Below are 25,100 nucleotides of genomic sequence, written 5' to 3'. Positions count from 1 at the left end.
CCGAAATGGGACCGGCCGGCCGTGCCTGCGCCGATGGACTTTGGCAGGCGCGGTCGCTGCCGCCCGCGCTCAGTGCGGTGGCAGGAGGCTGCAAGCGAGGGTTGATGTTTTTTTTTTTCGCGATGCTAATTGGCATGTATCAGAGACTTCAATGATTACCTGCAAAATTATAGAGGCACAGTAGTAATATAATGTCTGCGGCACTTTTGTAGTTTATATTGGGTGTATATTCTCACCGAGTCTCCAGTGCCAAAATAGCATGTGTCTTCATTTATCGCATTCAAATCAGTTGCTCAAACTCATTCAATACCTGATTTCGTTTTCATCGAATGTCATTAGATTTTCTCCTTTGGCAGCAAACAAATGTCATTTTGAATTAATCTCGTTCGGTGAAATGACATTAATTTTACCGAGTTACAAGAGTCCAAGCACCTATACAAAACGTTGCAGTCAAGGTTATTCTACTGATTCGATGATCGTCTACAAAGATGCAGAACCAACTAACGTTGCACAGTCTGCTTACTCAACTAAGACCTGCATCGAGGTAGCGTCACATATCCTTAGTACTTACATAGATCCCCGTTCTACGGCGACTCTAGAGAATCTACCAACAGTCGCCAATATTGAAGACCTAACTCTAGAACCACCTAACATTTTAGTATAAAAAATGTACATTGATTCAATACATGCTAAATGCACCGTTCTTATGTGTCGCATTCCTGAAGAACTACATGATGAACTACACAGAACCCTTACCAAACTATTTCCACACACTGTCACACTGAGGTGGATTCCTGGTCACGCTGGAACCACAGGCAACGAGGTAGAGGGTCGCCTCACCCGCGAACTTCACCACTGGGCGCCTGGGATTCCTTGGTCTTATCCACCCACGTGGAATAGTATTTTTCAGTACAAAAAGAAATCAACCTTCACTATGACAACATTACATAAGCTTTTCGTACATTTTCTCTTTCGGATATATCTTTCACTATCACGCTAATTATCATTTTTTGACTAATACACCAAAACATACTCCTTATTTCTGTCCTATCGTTTACCTGCCGCATCAGACATTCCCCGCATGCTCGAGTTGTCCAGAACCCTGCACTAACCTAGAACACTGCATGTTTTCCTGCTTTGCAGCAATTAAGTCACATTACTTTCCACACCTTTCTCCCTCAACGTGCTGCCCTTGGTTAGCTACTAACCATCTGAAATACCAGTTGGCCTTGGCGACCCTGGCTCAAAACATTATCGATGCTTATTACTGTGCTTCATTAAAGTTGTTTCTTTCTCCTCCTCGTTGTTGTTTCTCATATCAAGGAAATCTTGGGGTCAATTAAGAAAGAAGAAAGTTGTTTAAATCTCTCCGCTGCTAAGGGGGCCAGTTAGTGCAAGCTTAGTACTTTTATTGCTATCTGCTTTGTGGTCAACTTTTGAATTTAAATTCTGCGTCTAGACAAAGCCCTTAGAGGAAATAAATGCTTCGGTACGATTACTTGCTCGTGCCGAAACAGTACTTAACGGTAGCATATGAATGCCAGTTTTATTTCCCACTGTAGTTTGTCGCGAATTTGCCTGAGTATGTCACAAAGAACCTTACGTCTGTGCCATATGCCTCTGTGGGGGACAGTTGAACAGAAGAAAATTATTGAAGTGAATACAAGCGGCGTGATAGAATGGCACTACTTTCGCATTACTGCAGCTATGCAGACTAAATTTTACTCCTGGATTTTTCATCAGGCTTCACAGCATGCCATCGATACGTTGTCTGCTCCAACCAATTCAAATCAGCACCTTAACGTAACAAAGTATAAGAGAATGTGCTTGGTCAAATATTATTTGTTTGTAAAATGAACAGTTACAAGCAAGTGGTTCTGCAGAAACTAGCATAATTTTTTTAAGAAGCAAAATGTCCCTAAATGTGAGAGGACACGCACTGATATATCTCCAGTGTGCCATATTGTGTACATGCATGTAGCGATTCTTTCTTTCCAAGAAGACGTTGAGGGCATATTTCGTACTAGCCAAAATGAGCTTGATCAATTCACAAATAACTGACTGCACTCGCAGAGCTGCAGATGCTTTCCTTTTTTAGTTCTAGAAAATGTCCAGTAAAGGCGTCCACTGGGTGCACCTTCAGCAACGATATCAAATTTATAATCCAAAAAATGACAATAACATTTGCAGATGTTGTCATAGTCGCTGCGCGATTTAACATAGCACTTGAACAAAAATATTCAGTCGCATCCCCATATGCAAACGTGTTAGTCGCTGCATGATTTAACATAGAACTTGAACAAAAATATTCGGTTGCATGCCCATATGCAAACGTGTAACGTTCGCATGACCAGCGTGCACAACGTCGTCAGTGTTGCAAGACCGAAAGTTTCTGAGTCCACGGAGCTTACATAACGATAGTGTGCACGAATAGATTATTCGACCTTTCATAGCCATTACTTTCTTTGTACTCAGTGAAATCCATTCACGCGAATACCCTCTTCATTACAGATGCGGCTTTTTCATGGTTCAATTCACCCTGAGGATATGAGCATTCACGTAGGAGATTTCTTCAAAGTGGACATACCTTTGCTCCTTTCGGTATGCAACTAAGCATGCGAAGTATATTTATTACCTTACTGCTAATGGTTGTTCTTATCCTTAATTCTTTGTTATGTATATATACGAAGTTGCGATCATGGGAACTAGTTTCTGCACAGGTTGCCCAAACTGGTGACGTCATGGAACGGTCATCTTCAAGCATTCCCTGAGTTCCATGCTTCTGGTGTTCATTGCCCTCACCTTCATTGCAGTGTCTCGCAATATTACATAATATTAGAGGCTCAAATACTGGCTCTAATTATGTACAACACGCCGGTTCACGCGGGACTCAGTGAACAAAACGATTCTGCGCATCGCACCTACTAATCCCCTTAAGACGGCTTCCTTGTTTCCAATGTTCACTGCTAGGCTATGAGCTGTTGTCGCTTTGGTCGTCGCCCGGACATATTCCAAAACTCTTCCCGTTATGAAAATCAACCATTCCCTTTCACACCACCTCGCACACAATCTTCAATGACCGTTCATCATCCCAGCCCTAAAAGCGACCGCTTTCCCGGCTGTCGGATTATGTGTACTTGGCACCGACTGGCTCATTTCTAAGAGCTGTTTCACACCGCCTCTTGAGTGATATGCCAGTCGTCGACGCCAGGTCGACGCAGTTTGTAGCGACCTCCGCAAACTTTTTCTGCATCGGTCGAATGAGTTGAGGCCACAAGTCTGCTGACTTAAAATAACGGCTTGAGGGGCTAGTTGGTACATCATCGTATTCAGATATGTGGCGCAAACAAACACAAACACAGGAGAAGATACACACCACACGCGCACACTACCAACTGTAAGAAGAACCGGAAAACACTTCCTCTTCTACACTCAGACACGTCGCAACTTCCTCTTCTTCTCATTTTCCTCTTCTTTACCAAGGGGAAAAATGGCACCCTCTTCCTCGCAGACCTTAACCTTGTCCAAACATGGCGGTGACCAATCTCTTCTTCCTCTTCTTCTATTCTTCCTCTTCTTTCCCAAGGGGATAGTGACACTTTCTTCCTCTCAGCCCGAAACTTCAGCCAAACATGACAGTCACAAATTCTATACTGTCTTGTAAATCCACACCTCTGCTTTGCCCAGTAACTCCTACCACGCTGGACAGGCAAATATCACCACAAAGTCACAAGTCATACACTAAAAACACCACCACACATATACAGTAGGACACGTCCATCTACACCCCATAACTTAAGTAGTCCCTATGTAATGAGAAACTTTATCTTGCCCACATCTAAGAAGCCACGAGGCCCATGTACTTGAGGGGAAAAAATTCTGTAAACTCCCATGGCCCCAAAACGTAAGATGAGTCCAAGAATAAGAAGTTTAGGCCAAGAATAACAGCTTGAGGCCCGATAATAATCTCGTTCTTTGCATAAGTCAGGAGGATTGCTCAATAAAATTAAATTCTTTTCTACCTTAACTCAACGAAGCTTCACTAATGCATCTCTCATCTTTCTTCTGTATCCAATACGCCTCTAAAATTTCGCGTGCCATCTTATCCCGACTCTTGCCTAATATGTTTAGCCTGCTAAACAACGGCTCACACTTGCACTTTTGGCAGTGCAAGGCTAAATTTGACCCTTTGCCATTTTCTATGGACTTCTCATGTTCCCTCATTATATCATTGATACATCTTCCTGTTTGCCCAATATATAGATTACCGCACGTCAGAGGAACCTCATAAATCACCCCCACCCGACATCCAATAAAATTCTTAACATGCTTCTTATCGCATTGCCCTTTGTTTTTTCTCCCTATTATTGCACATAACCCACCCAGTTTATTGGGGGCAGAAAACACAACTGCCACCTCAAACCTACTAGCCACCTTTTTCAGGCAGTGTGCATCTATGTATATAGGGGATCACTTGTGGTCGTTTATTCCTCAACATATCTGGCGATCTTTTTTTCCCTTTCATTTTTTGAAGCAAAGACTCTGCCACCCCACATATAATCATACCCGGGAAACCAGCCGCATCAAGTCTTTGTAACTGATTATTAAAACTTTCTTCTGCCATATGTACACATAATTTTAACAAGGCCGACTCCAAACAAAGGGAAGCTATCCCTCTTTTTATAGTCTTTGAATGGGCTGATCCATATGGAAGTAGCTCTTTTTTAGCCCTGGGAAAATATTTCCAACACACTTCCCCATTACAAATTTTCATATTTAAATCAAGAAACTGCAATTTGTTGTCCACCGGTAGCTCATGAGTAAACGTAAGCCCTTTTCTTTGTATCTTAAAAATAGAAAGCACACTTTCCACACTATGACTCACTGCAGCTCCCTTATCCACAATGACTAAGAAATCGTCAACATATGTAAATATTTTAAAACCTGATCCATTAAGGGCTGCATAAATTGCTCTGTCAACACAGGATAAAAAGATGTTACATAGAACTGGGGCAACACATGACCCTATACAAATGCCCCTTCTCTGCACATACAAATCAGACCCAAACGATACAACAGTGGACTTAAGGTAAAACTCAAGTAGGGCTAGAAAATTGTCCACATTGACACCAGCAGAGTTCTGAAAGTCTATAGTCGCATTACTTGCAATGCATTCCCGCACCGATTCAAACAATTCAAAAAGCGGTGGCCTTGTGGTAGAGCATCCGCCTCGCATTCGGGAGGTACCGGGTTCGATCCCTGGTGCCGCCGGTTACCCACCGGTTTTTAAATGGGTACAAGCTTTCCCCCGGCCTGGTGCTCGGCTCTTCTGGGGTGAAATGCTTGGGAAAAGGGGTCACGGCCCAAATAATTGCGCCGATGTGGCAGTGATTCGTTCCGCCATCGGACAACAATAAGTCCGCCTTGCACGGCAACAGCCCATTATGTGGCCATTTTTTTAGGACTGCTGCAGCTGAGGCTCTAAGGGAGCACTTCAGGTGAGGGTCAAAGAGAGTACCTTTGCAAGACAAACAGAACCACCTTTGCAGGCTGCGAGGTTCGAAACTGGGTTTGGGCCCACTGCGGAGGAGGGGCGCGAAGCGGGGTTTACGGAGCTTCTCCCAAACGCACACCCCTGGAAAAGCCGAGCGCCAGGCCGGGGGACGCTTGTACCCATTTTTACCGGTGGGTGTCCGGCGGTGGGTTTCGAACTAACCACCTCCCGCAGCCGAGACGGGCGCTCTAACCACTGTATCTTGTGGTTCGCGTATCGCGTATCGCGTGTGGTGTGTATCTTCTCCTGTGTTTGTGTTTGTTTGCGCCACATATCTGCTGACTTAACCTTGACTTTACTCCTGTTATAGGAGTAAAGGGAATGTAGAGGGAAAGTCAATGAAGCGGAATTCAACATGGTGCGGAAAAATGGGAGGCCGACGAAGCTGCCGATTCAGAGACGTTGGCCATAGAATCTCGGCTACTGGGGAAAATTTGGTGCAGTCAGGCAGAACGCTTATCAACATTTTGCTGTTGAACTGAAGCCCAGCGGCGGTCAGACAACAGAAGACGTGGTTCTGTCAGTGCAGGTGAAAATCAGTAAAAGAGACTCCGATGTCGAGACAGCAAAGGTGGCTTTTCCATTTGATCCCGCCTAGAACAGTTTCAATCTAGCTTGTGAAAGTAGAGATAAACAAAATACCTTTTTAACGCCCCGACGACATTATTAACTTTTCTACCGGCTTTCTTTCTATCCTGCTCCCGCAGAACGACGCCCTCACTGGTCTAGCCACCACCGGGCTTCAAACGACGAGTTTCAGTTGACTTGGACGCGTTTTCAGAGATCCATAATCTTCTCAGTTTACCTCGCGACGTTATCCCTAGCGCGCTGAGCGCAGTAACGTAGGCCTTTTCACATCACTGCAGTCACGTGAGCGATGTCTGCCAGCCCGAGGCTTGTGCACTGCAGGGCGCTCTAAGAGGTCTGCTAAATTTTCAAATTGAGAATGTTATGGCAGTTCAATGTCGTAGTTCCGAAATAAGGTATTCCATGTGAGTGAGATAAGAGTGTCTTGATTCAACGTTATTTAGACGAATCACCTGTTGTGGCTGCGGACTCGCTCATATGACGACATAATTCGCAGACAACTTGGTCGGCAGTGGCACCAAAGTGACAAGAGTCATGCTGCCACGGTTTCTTAGAGCAACGTACCATAGTTGATAAGGATACCTATGCTGAAGTCCTGCCTGGAATTTACAACGCTAGGGGAAATATATGGCTCTGGAGTTCCACGATGGTAGTGTTGGTACCCTCCAGTATCTGCACCAATGCAAGAGCGGGTTTATTGTAGGACCTTGTAGTGGGGCGTCCGACGAACCCAACAAAAAGAGCTCGGAAAACGTTTTTAGGCACAGCACAGTACTGGCGCATTCCGGTGACAAAAGCACTGACAACTTTCACACTTGTGCAGGTATTTTGAATGCATATGCTAAAAAAGCACCCTTCTGGATGCAATACTCCTATTTTTTCCAAATATGGATATGGGATAAATATACGCCGTATAGATGAACCGCGACGATTAGTGCATATAAGGACGCTCCGTCCTCAGGTTTACACTAAGGACCTCTAACCCTGCATACGGAGCAATAATGTCACTTCCATTTATCGCATTTACCTTGAACAGGATCTGAAGTCGACAGAATGAACGAGTTTTCAGAAAGTTTACTCTAAAAACTCCAGCTCTATTGGGGTGCTCGACATCCTTCGTGATGACAAAAATGTCATTGGACACTTACCTTAAGCCAGTACCTATTTCAGAAGGTTGGGTTGTCCCTGGTACCCATATTGAAACTTGCACTGCTTGCCTCTAATCTCATCTTTGAGTGATAAGCTCCACCTTACTCAACCGAAATGGGAAGCTGCAATACGGAGCATTAGAAATAATGCCAGAATATCGAAGAACAAACGGGCGGAGCTAATGAGCTCACCCGATCCCTGACCGTTCCTTAATTTCCGCAATTCTTGCCGACCGTGTGCAGGTAAACAAGCTGCCCCCGAAGGTATTGTAGATGTAGCTGGAGCAGGTAGGTCACCGCCTCTTGCAGCGGGACCTAGCCTGTAACCAAATTTTTATTCGTTGTAGGCCATCATTGCACCCGCCACCGCTTCTGTGATGGACGACGGCTGTTGTTGCGGTGCGCATCTTTCTGTTCATCTTCCTTTTCTTCTCTATTTTCTCTTCTGTCTGCACGAGGCAGGTGGCTCAGCTACAGAGCCAGTAGCAGGCCCGTGCATTTTATTTTCCTTCTTCTTACAGCCACAATAGCCGTCTGCAGCTGTACACCGGGTTCGGTCCTCGCAGCTTGGTTTCAGTACTATATATTTGCCCTAGTATATTTTCATTTTCAGCATGCTCAGCGCAAACGAAAAAGTAAGAAACCGAATTGCACTGTTTTCAAAAACCTATCTTATCACCTTTATGTATCTTTGAAATATTAACAGTATAAATTTTAATTTTAATACCCTTTGGATAGCAATTGATATATACCACTCCACTTAATCAGAAAATATATTTTTGTTTCAAGCAGATGATTATTTAGAATAATTCTAGTAAACTTCCGAACTGGTCGACTGTTTTGTAGGGTCTATTTTGTATTGTTCATTCCCACGTTGAACGCAAAATATATTGCCAGAGGTATATCGTACTTGTACGTGGCGTAAAAATGACGAACCCAACGACATAACCGAAAACAGAGCGAAATGATGACACGGTGATGGGCGATGCTTTGTTTCTTAGCGAACATGGTGCGAACGGCGCGCCGCTCGGTACTAGGCACTTCCTTGTATTCATATTCGTGGAAATACTTCTGCAAAAGTATTCAACAGCAACATATCTTACCTGCAGTTCTACAATATACATAAGGCTTAATCTCTAGCCGAATGGCAAGATGAAAATGTTCTTATACTAATATATTTCCTTGCCATGCGTTGTGACTGTCCGTGACAACTAATAAGGTCTCTTAAAGAAATGTTGTAAATAAATGAGCGCACTCAACGTTTAATAGGTAGAAAAGCTACACAATTCGAGCATACTTGCATTGTGCAGTAAAGAAGTGAAGCTATAATCCGAAGATATCACTAATTCCCAGACGAAGACAAGCACACTTGTCGAAACGTTGGCTCATCTGCGAACTGAGGCGTACCCCATTTACCCTTGTTCAGTTTTTTTTCATACAATGGCTCAGCAAGTCACTCGAATATTTTTTTTTTCTGCTAGGCCGACAGTGCCCGCTTCCTGAAGTGAAAATGGTTGTCCACGGATGTGTGCCTTGCTTCGTTTGAAAAAAAAAAAAAAAAACATAAAGGCAATATATCTTTGCGCGTACGACAGCACCTTTGCGGGAGGCTTGTCCTACCTAAGTGCTAAGTTTCGTTAAGAAAAGGATTAGCATGCGAGACTGGTGGAACCAACTTCGGACACTCGGCAGTCTCGTTTCCAAATGTATATTTTTCAGTGTAAATATTATTGAATAGAAGGAAATGGGGTTTTGCAGTGGTTACGGCACTCGACTACTGTTCCCAAGGACGCGGGATCGAATCCCGGCCTCGGCGGCCGCTTTGCGATGGAAGCGAAAAGCAAGGCACCCGTGTACTGTGCGATGTCTGTGCACGTTAAAGAACCCCAGGTGGTCGAAATTTCCGGCGTCCTCCACTACGGCGTCTGTCATAGCATGAGTTGCTTTGGGACGTTACAACCCCACAAGCCAAACCAAACCAAAAACATTTCAATTCTTAAAATGTGTAGACCAGGCTACAAAAGTGCGCACAAACAATTCCATGCGCGTTTTAAGGAAATGTTGGTTTCGGTTTTATGAAATTCAGCATTCGAAAGCGAGAACGATTATAAAACAGGCAGTGGTTGTGGGCTCTGTGAATTTTGAACATCTGCGGTTTTTTGCTGGACACTGACATCGAACAGCACACAGGCTCTTGCGTTCTCTTACTTTGAAACCTGTCAGCCATGTCCTCGTTTCGATCCTGCATCCTTGGGTAACGCAGGCGAGTGCTATAAACCCTTGTGAATGAGCGTTTACGTGAAATACTTGTTTACGTATCAATAGAGCTCAATTCTCAGATACAGGAATTTCTACCTGGGATCGGAGTTTCTTCAGCGTCTCCGAGACGCAACTCAGAGATCACCGTCGACCACTCAAAAATGCTTTCTGCGATAGGGCTCTGCTTGGACGCTGAGAGAATGAAATTCGCAAGCTTGAGAGCCTCAAATCAGAGAACGCCGCCAGGGGGGCGCAGTGAATAGACCTCTGAACTTCTGTGCCCAAGACTGCAAATCAAATCTCGCTTTCAATTGGAGCCCAAAAGCTGGCCCACGTGTGCTTTGCGACGTCGTTGCACCTTAAAGAACCCAAGGTGGTCGAACTTTCTGGAGACCTCCACTACGGCGTCTGAGTCACTTTGGGATGTTAAATATCAAACGCAATCGAAACAAAACTATTGAGAGCCTACCTTCAGCTTATACGAGCTGCAGAAACATGCATGCACGATATCTTGGTCTGAGTATTGCACCAGTAGTCGGATTCATGTCGTCGAAAAAAGTGTCTTTCACTCCTCAAAAGTCTACCTACTGCCAATGGCATCGACGGGTTTCAAAACGTCCAAATATTACTTTTCGACTAGCTGTCATGGCCACGCAGAGTGTAGGACAGGTTTCTATGTGTGGATATATCATATTAATACCAGTGCCACACAAATCGCCCGAGGATTCGCCTGCAGGGCAACCTTTGATGGACATCCGCCGCCTTTCTTTCTAGTCATACCCGACTATACCTGGATTTTAAGACCACCTACAACTCCAAAATCAACACCTCATTTCTAAAGCAAAAAGCAAAATATTTTGTAATTGCTGGTTTCACAGGCTTCCTTGTTGGTTTCAAGAAGGGCTAGCCTGTATTCGTTTTATTGCCCAGGGAAGCTCTGCCGCTTTCAAAAGCTGTAGTGCATTTTACTAGTACAGTCAGTATAATAAATAGCTGTCTGTAAGACTTAGGTTAGTTTGCTATCATAATACAAAACAACGACAGTGGCTTAGCGTAGTTATGCCATGATATACGTAGCGAGAGGTATGTTTCCCTGGCAGAGCTTGTTGTGCTCATTTGTGGTTTTAGCAATGAAAGACATTGGGTATGCACATGTTTTAATCATTTTGCTTGACAGAGCTGAAGACTGCCCGATCATCTGTGGAATAGCATGCAGCGGTCTCAATTTTGTATTACAGTATTTCGATTTGCAGTCTCCAAATGCAGTCTCATACATTGGATTACGCACCCGGTGTCAAGTCAATTTGGTGCCACAGTCTCTCGAATACACTACACATGTGTCCAAACGTCTTCTGCTTCAAATGTCCGCGTAGCAGATGCACTTTCGTAGGCTCAAATGGAGTTATCAGTCACACGACGTGCCCTCAGATCCTCTTTTGTTGCTTTCCGTTGACTGAATTATTCCATAGGCCTCATCTCGGAGGCTATGTTCCGTCTAATACGCTGCACAGTCTTGGATCATTGTTTGGCAAGCCGTTCCTTTCTCCTTTCAGGAGTCCCAGCTTCTCTCTTCGCCTTCTTAAGCTCATTCTCTCTTTGCTGCTGCTATGCGCTGCTTTTTACGCACTGCCGATGACTGCGTTTCGATGGATGAGGATGATGAAAAACATTTGTTAAGGCTCATCGTTGTCGACAGAAGGTTGAATCGAACGTCCATCCCTTGGATCCCCAGCCCAGCGCGTTACCAACTGCGCCACGCCCCGGGCCCTGAAGCGCTGTTCGTAATTCCTCTTGTCTACCCGTGAGAATATTTCCGGGATTCCGCGAGTGACAGATACTGCGCATTTCTTTTCCTGTAAACAAATTATAGAACACCGGTGAACTTTGATCCGTTCGATGAAATCCTGGTTGTCTGGTTGTTGTTGTTGTGGCTGTAGGGAGAAGGAAATGAAAATGCACGGGCCTCCTACTGGCTCTGTAGCTGAGCCCCCTCCGCTCGCTCGTGCGGGCAGAAGAGAAAACAGAGAAGAAAGGAAAAAGAAGAGGGAGAGAAAGACGCGCGCCGCAACAGCAGCTGTCGTTCACCACCTAAGCAGTGGGGGGGGGGGCAATAACGGCCTAAAACAGATAAAATTCGGTGGCTGGCTAGGCCCCGCCACTAGCGGCGTTGACCTACCGTCCCAACCTCATAGGGCCAGGAATTGCCACCCTTCACCGCCCTCCCGAGAAAGAGCGCGCGATGTACCCTCACACAGGTCATGACGTCACCACGCGATTCATGCATTACGAAGCTAACCAGCCGGGCATCCGATCCAGGCATCCGTGCGGCCTTTCATTTGCCTCTTTCTTGAACGCTGCACAGCACAGTAAACAGAAGCAGACCCACATGTCTAGAAGCTGTTAGTGCATATATTATAGTGAGGCTACCCAGACGTAATGAACACCAGGCATCAGGGCGTTGGAAATTGACTTACCGGATAGAAAAGGCGCTGTATCTATCACAATTCGCCTCGGAAACAATTACCACGCCATAAAAAAGGGAGGAAGGTGGCAGTAAGGGGAGGGCTACGTTTCGAGTGCGCTATTAATGGCTTTCGCCTCATCGCACTTTAGTGGTCCAATGTTGTTGTTATTGTTGTGGCTGTAGGAAAAAGGAAAAGAAAACGCACGGGCCTGCTACTGGCTCTGTAGCTCAGCCACCTCCGCTGCCTCGTGCGGACAGAAGATAGTACAGAAGAAAGAAAAAGAAGGAGAGAAAGACGCGCGCCGCTGCAGCCATCGTCAACCACCTAAGCGGATGCGGGTGCAATGACGGCCTGCAACAGATAAAAATTCGGTGGCTGGCTAGACACGCCGCAAGCGGCGTTGTACTACTGTCCCAGCCCCATAGGGCCAGGAATACCCATCCTAAAGGGGCCGCTCCTGGAGACGAAACGAAGAGATGCCGCGTGCTGTGCGATGGCACTGCATGGTAAACATCCCCATGTGGCCGAAATTACTACATAGCCATCGCAAAGTGTCTTTGTTCCGCGGTCGGTTGACTGCTTGATTTGCCATAGGCCGGAAACCATTGACCATATCTTTCTTGACTGCTTGGATGCAGTCTTTCTGTGCGAAATCTTGCAGATAATTTTAAAAAATGACTTGCCAATTACACCCTATGGTATACGGTTCCTGCCGGTTCATAATCAAGGGGGTGTGCCATATGACCTATTCATGTTGCTTTGCCTCCACAATGTATGGAAAACGAGAATGGCTGTGAGACACGAGGACATGGATGCTCGCTCAGCGAGGGAGTATTTCATTGTGAACAACTTTATTAAGTATATTTAAGGGAGGGGGATGTGTAGGTGGGGTCCCTAGTCCGCGACTCCAGCGGCTGCCGCTGCTACCCGCGCACGTGTCACGTGGGCCCGTTGGGCCTCTAGTCCAGAGCTGAATAGGGCAGCCTCCCACCCCTCAATTGTTGGCACTGCATTCGGATCATCTGGAGGATTGTGTGGGCAGGTCCACACCATGTGGTGCAGGCCTGCCTTTTCCCCGCAATATTTGCATTTGGGGTCGCAGAACCCGGGGTGTATTGTGTTTAAACGGGCTGGTGTGCTATATGTACCTGTCTGTAGGCGTCGCCATCTAACTTCCTCCGCTTTGGAGAGCCCCTTGGCTGGAGGTGGATATTTTCTGCGAGAGAGTCTGCAGTGCTGTAACCTCTCCGCATACGTCGCCAGAGGGCCGGGATAGGGCGGTGTGGAGGATGGAGGGGTCGAGTCCCGGGGGAGGAGAGCTTGGGCAGCGGCATGGGCGCACTCGTTCCCTTCCACGCCTTGATGTCCCGGTGTCCAGACGAGGCATTTGTCTGGTTCGGGGTGTCCATAATTTTTCAATATTCTGTCAGCCTGGTGACATATTCGCCCTTTGATGTAGTTGCGGTAGGCAGCCATAGAGGTGGTATGCGTGGCGGCTAAAGCAATGGCCACCTCCTCCGCCATTTCTATATTGTCATCGCAGATGGTGAGCGCATCAACCAGTTGTTGTTGTTGAATCACAACCGCTACCGTGTACCCCGCTTCTGACTTTGCTGCGTCTACGTAGTAGGATTCAGTGTCCGTCCCGTACTTTCCCTGGATGTATTTGGCCCGCGCCTTCCGGCGCCCTTGGTGGAACAGAGGATGCATAGTGCGGGGTAGGGGATTGGCTATGAACGAGTCTGACCACCTGGGCGGTATAGCATGTTTTTGAACGAGACCTTGCGGGCTAGTCAGGTTAAGGTCTATAAGAACGGTCTTGCCCGTGCGGGTTGCTGCTAGTCGGTTTATCTGGGTGGTACGTTGGGCGGCAAGGAGTTCTTCGGCTGTATTGTGCACCCCTAATTGCAAAAGACGTTCTGTGGAGGTGCTTTTTTTAACTGCGTTTCGTATAATGAAGTCGATTTGCTTATAGTCTCCCGTTTTGAGGTGCAGATACGGTGTCGAATACACAATTCTATTAATGATGAATGCTTGAACCAGGCGCAGGGTGTCTTGTTCGAGCATACCCCTGTCGTTGGTAGTGACCCTGGCGCAACCTGCAGACTGGTGTTTTTGAGCCGAGTGAGAGCGTACACATTTCTCTCTTGTCGTTGATGTAAAGCCCTAGAACCCTGATGGTGTCCTGTGGTATTGGGTTTCCATTGAGGTTGACTTCAACAGTGGGTCTGCGTTGGCGGGAGCTGTGTAGTACCAGCAACTCCGACTTTTCGGGGGAGCAAGTAAGGCCGCAGTTAGCGGCGTAGGCTTGCACGATGGTTACGGCCTCTTGAAGGCGGTCTTCGATTTCCGCGGTAGAATAGGCCGTGGTCCAAATAGTGATGTCATCCGCGTAGAAGGCGTACCGTAGATGCGATACCTGATTTAGCTGGGCTGGGAGTTTGATTAAAGCAATATTGAAAAGTAAGGGTGATAGAACAGCACCCGGTGGCGTGCCGCGTGTGCCTAGCTGTATTTGGCTGGGTTCTGCCAGACCGAGGTCGGCGTAGACGGTACGACCGTGAAGGAAATCTTTGACATATGCATAGGTCCTTGCGCCACAATTGACGTAGCTCATATTTTCCAAACTAGAGTGGTGCTTTACGTTATCAAACGCCCCCTTGAGGTCAAGAGCGAGAATTGTCCTGAAGAAAGGCTTGTTAGGGGGGTTTATGACTTCTTCCTTAAGCTGGAGGAGTATATCTTGGGTGGATAGGCCAGGCCGGAATCCGAACATGGTGTGTGGGTACAAGTCGTTTTCTTCAAGATATAGGGTGAGCCTGATGTGTACCGCCTTCTCCATAACTTTCCCTACGCAGGAGGTGAGAGAGATGGGCCGTAGATTGCTAATATTTATGGGTTTGCCCGGTTTGGGGATGAAGTGCACCTCCGCAGTCTTCCACTTGTTTGGCAGCCGGCCCATGCGCCAACAGTTGTTAATGTAATTCGCGAGCTGCGTGAGGGCTGCGTCGTGGATATTGGCGAGGAGTCCCACCGTGATCTTGTCTTTTCCAGGAGCTGTGCCTCTGCGCATGGCTAGGATGGCGGCCTGTATTTCTTTGACGGTGAATTCCGCATCTAGTTTCTCGTTTGGCTGCCCATTATAGGGAGGGAGGGGGTCCGTGTCGACTGTGGTGCAGAAGTACTTTTGTTTGATGGTTTGTACGAGATCTCTATTGGAGCCGCGGTAACCATGTAGAGCCCTAGCAAGGTTCTTGCGTTGGTCGCTTTTGGAGTTGTTGGGGTCAATGAGGCATCTGAGTAAGCTCCAAGTTTGTTTCGAGCCAAGGTTACCACTCAGGGAATCACATCTTGTCAGCCAATTTGATTGAGCAAGGTTCCATGCATAGTCCTCTGCAGCTTGCGTTAGGGTTGCGATGCGGCGTTTAAGCGTTCTGTTGTATTTCATTGAGAGTATCAACAACCTGACCGCTATCTGTAATACCCAAAATGAGAAACCTGGATGCCAGTTTTGAGTGAACTGGCTAAACCAGAGCGTTTTTGAGACTCTGTGAACCCTTACTTTTGCTAGCGCGCTTTATGGTTTTGTACTTTGACTTTGCCCCAGTTTAAATATTATTGACTGTGTGTATCTGCCCCTGTTGCCGATACCCATAAATCCCTGTCCTCGTGACAGTTTTGGTGGAACCGCTGGGTAATTGTACTCTCAATGTCTCACACCCCTCCGCGAACCAACGACACCGAGCTTTTGCCTGTGGACACGCCAGTTCATCGCGTCAGCCGGAGGAACCTGGGCCTTCTTCCCGAACACGGGCCCTTGGAGTCCACTTCAACAACGAACCCCCAGCCAGCCACGCAAAGCACTACGTCGGTCATGCAAGGTACTCCTGTTTACCTTCAAAACCCCCGAGTGCCGAAATCCTTCCATGGCACTGCGCATGAAGACGTTGAGGATTGGCTAACTCAGTTCGAACGAGTCGCATCCTTTCATCAGTGGGACGACAACTTAAAGCTACGGAACGCCATTTTCTGCCTGGAAGACCATGCCTTGACATGGTATGAGAACCGAGAAGGCACAATAACATCATGGCCTCAGTTCCGCTGTCTTATCGTAGAGGCGTATGTCAGCCTGGATAGGCGCGAATGAGCAGAACGTGCTCTACAATCTCGGAAACAGATGCCAAACGAGTCTGTCATGATGTATGTTGAGGACATGACGAAACTGTTTCGACGTGCGGATCCCAACATGTCTAAAGAGAGAAAGCTGCGCCACCTGATGCATGGGGTTAAAGAACAGCTTTTTGCTGGTCTTGTACGTAGCCCACCAACTACAGTTACCTCATTTTTAACAGAGGCGGTCACCATGGAAAATATCCTACACCAGCGCCGCTCGGCGGTATACAACAGCCCAATCCTCGCTACGACTGCTGCCGAGCCTATTACAGCTGCTGTAAGCAATACTGAACACCTCCGCGATCTTATTCGTGCAATTGTACGCGAGGAACTGCAGAAGGTTTATGGCATGTTCCAACCCATGGGTGATTCTCTCGCACATATGATCCGCGAAGAGATTCAGCAAGTCCCGCAGCCATCTCTGCATGTTGCTGAAGCTCAAAGTACCCCTGTACCTGATTATTCTCGTCCGACTTACGCTGACATTCTCCGACGCCCAGTTCCCGTCCAAGCTCCGTTGTCTACGTTACCACCAACCCAGTGCATGCCCGTCCAGCAGCCAACGCAATACATTCCTGTACAGCAGCCAACGCGGTACGTGCGGCCACCGCGGTCAAACATTCAACGAACGGACGTCTGGCGGGCCCCTCGGAGCCGCCGCCTTTGCTACCACTGTGGGGAACCTGGTCACATTTTCCGGTGGTGCCCTTATCGGGAACTCGGACCGGAAGGTTTTTACACTAACGCACCTAGACGCACGTTCGGACAACTACCTCGTGACATTGGAGACAACCTCGCACAAGAGAACCTCCGGATGGCGCGCCGACAATCCAGGTCTCCATCCCCACGTCAGCAAACCCCTTCAGCAACTGGTGACTTCCCGCGAGCACCGCCTGGTCGCTCGCCAAGCCCCCACCGGGAAAACTGAGTAGAGCGAACTCAGGGGGCGGGGCCGCTAAATGTCAGCACAAAGAAGTCCCCCCAATGAGAACAGATATGGATTTTGGAGCAGAAACGACAGCGTTTGGTTCACGAGACCGGCTATCGCTGGACATCCCTGTGTGCATCGATGGTCATAATGTGCTTTAGTGGATACCGGAGCAGACTTTTCGATTTTGAGCGGGAAACTGGCATCGAGCCTTAGGAAGGTTATGACACCATGGTGTAGCACGCAAATACGCACGGCTGGGGGGCATGTAATTACTCCTATTGGACAGTGCACGGCTAGAATCCAGATTCATACGTCAACGTTCGTTGTCAGCTGCGTCGTTCTCCGGGAATGTTCTCGTGATTTGATTCTCGGTGTGGATTTCCTGCGGGAATATGGCGCCATCATCGATCTCCGACAGCGAACGGTCTCGTTCTCAACGGAGAAAGCGGCTGCCAGCCCCACCGATGGCCAACGTACGTGCGCCCTACGGGTTTCAGCCGAGTGTGTTTCAGTGCCTCCCCGCTCCAGCGTGTTTGTGAGTGTCGTGTGCGACGGGCTTCGTGACGGGCCGATAATAGCTGAAGGCAACCGTTCGCTTTTATTTTCTCATGGCATCTGTGCAGCTCGAAGCTTAATTATTCTCAGCAATGGTCACTCTGAGCTTCTCGTTACGAACTTCACGAATGAATCTCGCCACCTCTATCGCTCTACTGCCATCGCTTTCGGCGAACTGTTAAAGGAAGTTTCTGAATGTTTTGCGTCTGAAATTTTTGATACTCCCAGTGTTCTAGACCACATCGATGTTAGCAGTGACCTTTCTTTCTGTCAACAACGCGCCCTACGTGCCTTACTGCTGGAGTACGCCCCGTGCTTTGCCTCATCATCGAAAGTCCGGCAAACTCCTATCACCAAGCATCGCATCTTAACGTCTGACGATGCCCGACCTATTCGACACCAGCCGTACCGTATTTCGGCCAAAGAACGTGATGCAATTCAGACACAAGTCCAGGAAATGCTTAATGATGATGTTATTCAGCCGTCTAAAAGTCCGTGGTCGTCGCCAGTCGTGTTGGTTAAGAAAAAGGATGGCACGCTGCGTTTTTGCGTTGATTACAGGAAAATGAATGACATCACAGAAAAAGGCGTATATCCGTTGCCCCGTATCGACGATTCACTCGATCGACTTCGCAACGCCAAGTTTTTTTCCTCCATTGATTTAAAAAGTGGTTATTGGCAGATAGAAGTGGATGAGCGCGATCGGGAAAAGACTGCCTTTGTGACACCCGATGGCTTATATGAATTTAAAGTATTGCCTTTCGGTCTGTGTTCAGCGCCAGCGACGTTCCAGAGAATGATGGACACCGTACTTGCTGGTCTTAAATGGCAAACCTGTTTGGTTTATTTGGACGACGTCATCGTGTTTTCAGAAACGCTTGACCAACATCTTAAGCGGCTGCGAACGGTATTGGACGCTCTTCGCTCGGCCGATTTGACACTCAAGCCGGAAAAATGTCACTTTGGATATCAGCAGCTAAAATTTCTCGCTCATGTGGTTAGCGCTGACGGTGTCCGGCCTGATCCTGATAAAACAGCCGCTGTACCCAATTTTCCCATCCCTACCCCGAAGAAAGCAGTCCGACGTTTCTTGGGCCTGTGCGCGTACTATCGCCGTTTCATTGCCGATTTTGCCAAGATTGCAGAACCTTTGACGTGCCTGACACGTGATGACGTCCCGTATGTCCGGTCTTCCAAGCAGCAGGAGGCATTCACCGAGCTGCGCCAACGGCTGCACAACCCTCCCGTTCTTGCACACTTCGATGAGGACGCTGCGACCGAAATTCACACCGACGCCTGCAATGTCGGTCTGGGTGCTGTTCTGATCCAGCACCAGCAAGGCGAGGAAAAAGTGATCGCTTATGCGAGCCGCACCCTTTCTCGGGCAGAATCAAACTATTCAACTTCTGAAAAGGAGTGTCTCGCCGTCGTTTGGGCCACAATGAAATTCCGACCTTACCTCTACGGCCGTAAATTTAAAATTGTGACGGACCATCATGCTTTGTGTTGGCTAGCTAGTCTTCGAGATCCATCAGGACGTCTTGCACGGTGGAGCCTTCGTATGCAGGAGTTTGATTATTCTATCGTTTATAAATACGGACGTAAAGACGAAGATGCTGACACACTGTCTCGATCACCCGTGGAGTTGGCCCATGACAGTACGGATGAAGACGCCCATTTTCTTGGCATTATCAGTACCTCTGATTTAAAGGCCAGGCAACGGGCTGATCCAGACCTCAAAACTGTGATCGATCATTTGGAGGGTTTCGATTCTACATTATCTCGACTGTTTTCTAAGAACTTGTCATCCTTCTGTACGCGCGACGGAATCCTCTACAAGAAAAGCGCCGGCAACAGTGACCGAGCCTATCTTCTAGTCATCCCTGCAGATCTCCGCGATGAAATCCTTCATGCTCGCCATGATGCACCCACCGCTGGACAGTTGGGCTTTGCACGCACTCTTACCAGAGTGCGCCAGGCCTACCACTGGCCCAAACTTGCCGCCACCGTTATTCGATACGTTAGAGGTTGCCGCGTGTGCCGGCGACGCAAGACACCGCCATTGAAGCCAGCGGGTTTCCTGCAGCCTATTCTCCCACCGCTAGTAGCATTTGACCAAATTTGTATGGACTTTCTTGGCCCTTTTCCTCTATCGTCAGCTGGTAATAAGTGGATTATCGTGGCTACAGATTATCTGACACGTTACGCGGAAACTATGGCGGTGCCACGTGCAACATCCTCCGAAGTGGCACAATTTTTCATGACGCAGATTGTCCTTCGGCATGGCGCCCCTTCATACGTCATCACTGATCGTGGCAAGGCATTTACAGCGCGTCTTCTTGAAGAAGTTTTCCAACTAAGCCAGACACATCACCGAAAGACTACTGCTTACCATCCTCAGTCTAATGGCCTTACTGAGCGACTAAACAAAACAATAGCGGACATGCTCGCCATGTATGTCGATGTCCGGCATAAAACATGGGACGAGATATTGCCTTATGTCACATTTGCATATAACACGGCCGTCCAAGAAACAACTCGATTCACTCCGTTTCGCCTAGCATACGGACGCGATGTACAGACCATGCTCGACGCTATGCTTCCATGTGCGGCTGACGACCAGCTGCTTACCGCTGACGCAGAAGAATTCACCAACTACGCTGAGGAAGCTCGTCAACTCGCCCGTAATCACATTACAAAACAGCAAGCAACAGATGCACGCTGATATAACGACCGCCATCGCTATGTCGTGTTCCAGCCTGGTGACAAAGTCTGGGCGCCCAGGCCTGTCAGAAAAACTTCTCAATCGTTACTTCGGACCCTACAGAGTGTTGCGTCGCCTCTCAGAAGTTACGTACGAGCTTATTCCAGACGGAACTGTACCGAGTTCTAGTCGTCAGTGCTCGTCTGACCTAGTGCATGTGCTTCGCATGAAGCCGTATTTTACCCGCTGAAAGCCGTATTTGCCATCCGGATCAGTTGTTGTTTCTGCGAGCTTGTGGTTTTTTTTTTCGAGGGGGGGGGGGGGGGGGGAATAATGCCACCTGACGGTTCGAGGTAGCGCTTGAACGACGAAGTTGGAGACTCTTGCGCGCTTCGGCTAGCTAGGACTGTGAACTCTTGAGCTTGTGTCTTCGTGTTGCCGTTTCCCGGGAACCTCTGTATTGACTGTGTGTATCTGCCCCTGTTGCCGATACCCATAACGCCCTGTCTTCGTGACAATATAATTGTTAACAGGAAATGAAGAAAAAAAAAAAACTCCAGTGGCGCAATGGATTAAAATTGCTTACCCAAGCACTGAGCGAATAAGATATCTATTCGAATCATGTAAGTGGAACTTTTTCTGAATATTTTTTTAAAGCGTAACGTTAAAATAACCTACCAAGATCTTTCCTGTGGGGTGTTCCCCTTTAGGTTGCATTATGTGTTTTTTTTTTATTCTTATAGCAGCAAAATTGCAGTGATTACAACCACAAAGTGACGGCGTGACAACCGTAACCCTACTGAATAACCTTCACCGCAATCATTTCTTGTCTTTAGGGAGTGTATGTTACCTTTAGGTTGCGTTCAGAGACATCTCTTGGTAAAAATCGTCGTTAACCCGTTAACAGGCAATCAGTGAGGAGAAAGAGGTTGCGGGACCCTGCCGATTGAGAAGACGGAATTACGCCTCGATTATGGCTCCTCTTTCTCTCTTTCGATTTGCTCTCTCACCTTCCTTTCTTCCAATCAAGCGCGGTTCAGGTATCCATGTTCGAACTCGACCTCGGCGGCTGCATTTCGATGGAGGCGAAACGGAGAGGCGTCCGTATGCTGTGCGATGTCAGCGCACGTTAGAAATCCCCAGGTGGTCGAAATTACTCCGCATCCCTCGAATACGGCTCCTCTTTCTCTCTTTTCGCTTTCACTCCCACCTTCCTCTCTTCCTTTACGGCGCGGTTGAGGTGTCCACAGAAAACAAGTGAGGCAGTTACCGCGCCTTTCCCTTCCTATAAATCAATCAATCAGGTGTTTATAGATCGTGTAACAGATACTGCGCCTTACCTTTCCTGTGAACCAGTTTATAATAATGAATAATAATATTATTATTGGTACTATTATTAATATTAAAATAAATATTTGTTTATTATTGACGTTTCCTTCGTGATCAAGATTTATTCGTTTCTTCTTTATGCTGATATAAAAATTTTCAAGGTCATACATTCTTTTCAAGACTGCTTGTTGCTGCATCTGACACATCTGCTTTTTATGATTGGTGTCCGAAGAATGGACTTACCCTCAATTCTTCCAAAACTAGAGCTGTCTCATTTACTCATAAACTGTGCTGTTTGACGGGGATGATAAAATTAATGACTTTGGTGTACTGTGTGACCGCCCCTTCAGCTTTTCCTCTCATACTAAACGCATTGCTCAGACGAACACTCGGATTCGTCTGCAAACTTTCGAGAAAGTTTCGTACTCCACTTCCGTTCTTAAAGCTGTACCTTTTCATATGTTTGCCGCTTTTGGAGTATAGGTCGGTTGTTTGGAATGGTACTTGGAAATCAAACTGGGACAAGTTTGACAGAGTAAAGCAAAACATTTTACGGATATTCGATATCGCGTTCCTTGCACAATTTTCTCCTCGCCTTGTTGGATGGAAGGAAGGATGCACTAGGCGCGATCCTCCTGTGAGGGTACGGACCTCAACCTGCGACCATCATCATCCTACGGCTACCCCAGGTAAGGCCTCCCGCGCCATAAGGCTTGGGTTTTTTTTTTGTTTCGGGGAGCGGGCTTCTCCCAATCAAGGGGATCAAGCAATCCTGCCTGCTTCCACCGTGGCGGGGTCGCAGTGTATATGCACCACGTCCGCACCACCCCGGTGGGTCGAAGCTTGACGCGAGCAAGTCTTCTAATATCTCACTTCTAGTTTTCTGTTTTCTTCTTTGACGATCACCATGGGGTGTCCCCATTCTTCGAAAAACTTCTTTCTCTTTAAGTGGCGTCTCTCTCTCTCCAGGTGGAACCATAGTTCTTTTCTGATTTTGGCTTCCACTTCATGGAGGCTCGGAGTCTAGTGCGAGTAGGCCGCTTTGCAGCGGGCCAACTGCACCTGATAGTTGACCTCTGCCAGTGTCAAGACAAACTGTTTGCACCCGTCCTTTGGATGCGGGTTGAAGTAGTGCACGGTGGGGTATGGGATCCCGGGGAGGCCGAACATATCTCTCAGATGCTCTAGGGGTGCTGCGGGAATTAGGCAGTCGAGAAAGATGTGCGCCGCTATCTCTCGGGCCAAGCAGAAGGGACACAGGTCAATAATTCCCGGTGTTGTAGGGAAGAAGGCATGCCTTCTGATTGGTAAGATGCCTCTTGCGAACCTCCACATCAGGGAGGCTCGGCGTGCATAGAGGAAGTGGGCGGTTATGTACTGCCAACTGGGTCTTTCTGCACGTAGCATGTAGCTTGATAGGCGGGCTGGGAGAGGAGGGGTGATTATATTGATAATATCTTTCAGATGCATGGTTCGTGGGTCAACGTCAGACGAGTTTTCTTTCAGGTACACTAAGCCTGTGGCTAGCGGTTCGCTAAAATGATAGAGATGACCCTGCATGCGGGGTGTTGTGGTGTAGGGCCTCCTCAGTGAATGTTCGCAGCCGTGTCGACAGATAGTACGAAGCCATCGTTTTTGTTAGCGGCATGTCGCATTCGACAGCTCTGAATGTCCATTTGATGCGCAGAGTCCTTGCGAGAATATCCAGATCAGGTAGCCCCAGGCCACTTTTGAATCTGGGCAGGCAGACAATGGCTCGCTTTACCTTATCGGGGCTCCCTGCCACAAAAGGCTGTATATATGTCTCTGGAGCTGTTCTTTTTTCTTGTCTGGGGGGCTGTCAAGAATGCTGGCCACAAAGCTGAGGGTAGAAATCAGCATTGTCTTGATGATGGTGGCCTGCGCAGTCAGGGGACATTTTAGAGCCCCAAGATTGTTGGTTTTGATGCTTAGTTTCTCTTCAGCCCTATTTCAATTTCTAGGCGCTGGTCCAGCGCAATCGAAGCAATATCCGAGGATTCGTGTCTCGCGAGTAACATAGATCGATTGGATAGCGGTAGGGGAGGGGGTCGTGTTCAAGGCCATACAGTGGACTGCTTGTGATTGAGGCGAGCCCCACTTGCTTGGCAGTACTCCGTAGTTAGTTCAAGTAGTCTCTTCACTGATGTTGTGTCTGGCGCCACCTCAGAAACGTCATCCGCGTAAGCGAACACTGGAGTGCAGGGAGGGCTCACTGGCAATTGTGGTTTGCGGATGCCGCCATCTCTAGCAATATTTTGCAGGAGGGGTTCAATCGCTATGACATAAAGCAACGAGGTGAGGGGGCAACCTTGTCGGACACCCCTTTCCACGGGGAAGGGCACTGAGATGCGCCCCTGTACAATAAAGCGCCTTGCACATATTAATGTATTGTACGGGAATGCGCGCGAGAGCTCAAGTGTCATAAACAGGTTCTCGTGACTCAGGCGGTCGAATGCCTTCTCTTGGTCCAGGGAGCAAGAAAAGCCATTGAGGCTGCGTGATTCCATCCATGTTAAAAGGTCCCTCAGAGCCATGCCATGGAGCTCTACCGAGCGGCCTGGGACACAACAAGCCTGGTGCGGGCCTACTATTGACGATAGAGCAGGTGTCAGGCGTAAGGAGAGACATTTGCAAATTGCCTTGTAGTCCGTATTTATAAGGGTATTGGCCTCCAAGCTTTAAGGTCACTGCTCCTGGAAGTGTCCTTGCACAGGAGCGTGATGAGGCCTTCGTCATACTTGGAGTTAGTTCCCCTCGCTCTAGGGCGGCCTTTGCTAAGTTGGTGAAAGCGGTCTTTAGCGACGGCCAAAACTTTATGTAAAAGGCTGGCGGGAGTCCGTCCATACCCGGGCTTCTGTTTGGCTTCATCTGTTTTAGGGCTTTCTCCTCTCGCTCCACCAGGAGTACCCCACTAAATCTTCCTTCTCTTAGCTGCCATCGTGCCAGAGTAGATATAATTTTTCTGTACAAACTCCTTCATGGCCACAGCGTATGCCCTGAGCTCTTAGAGTACATATTACTGCGCGTTCCGCGAAAGAGCGTTTCAAGTTTTTTCATTTCTTCATTCCCATTCCCCTCCGGACAAAATGCAGAGGGTATTTGACTCTTTTTGTCTTCACCTTTACATCTTCCAAAATTCTCCGTTGCGTGTTATTCTTAACAGTACTTGTTCACGTATAACTTCCACTTTCTAGCCTAACTGTTGTATTTACTTCACTTATTGCTTTTTCTCCTGTGTTCAGTGCTGTTTGTATCGTGAACTGCTTTTTATCGGTTTCTTATTTATATTTGAACTTTAAACTTTATATTTTAATATTGCTGTCCGCGTTCAACTCTATTTCCTTATTGTATTTCCCTGTATTTCTCTCCTATA

The sequence above is a fragment of the Amblyomma maculatum genome, chromosome 4, assembly GCF_055883805.1.
Source record: "Amblyomma maculatum isolate TAMU_Amacu chromosome 4, ASM5588380v1, whole genome shotgun sequence".
In the NCBI taxonomy this organism is placed as follows: Eukaryota; Metazoa; Arthropoda; class Arachnida; order Ixodida; family Ixodidae; genus Amblyomma; species Amblyomma maculatum.
This window is presented reverse-complemented; position numbering follows the sequence as displayed.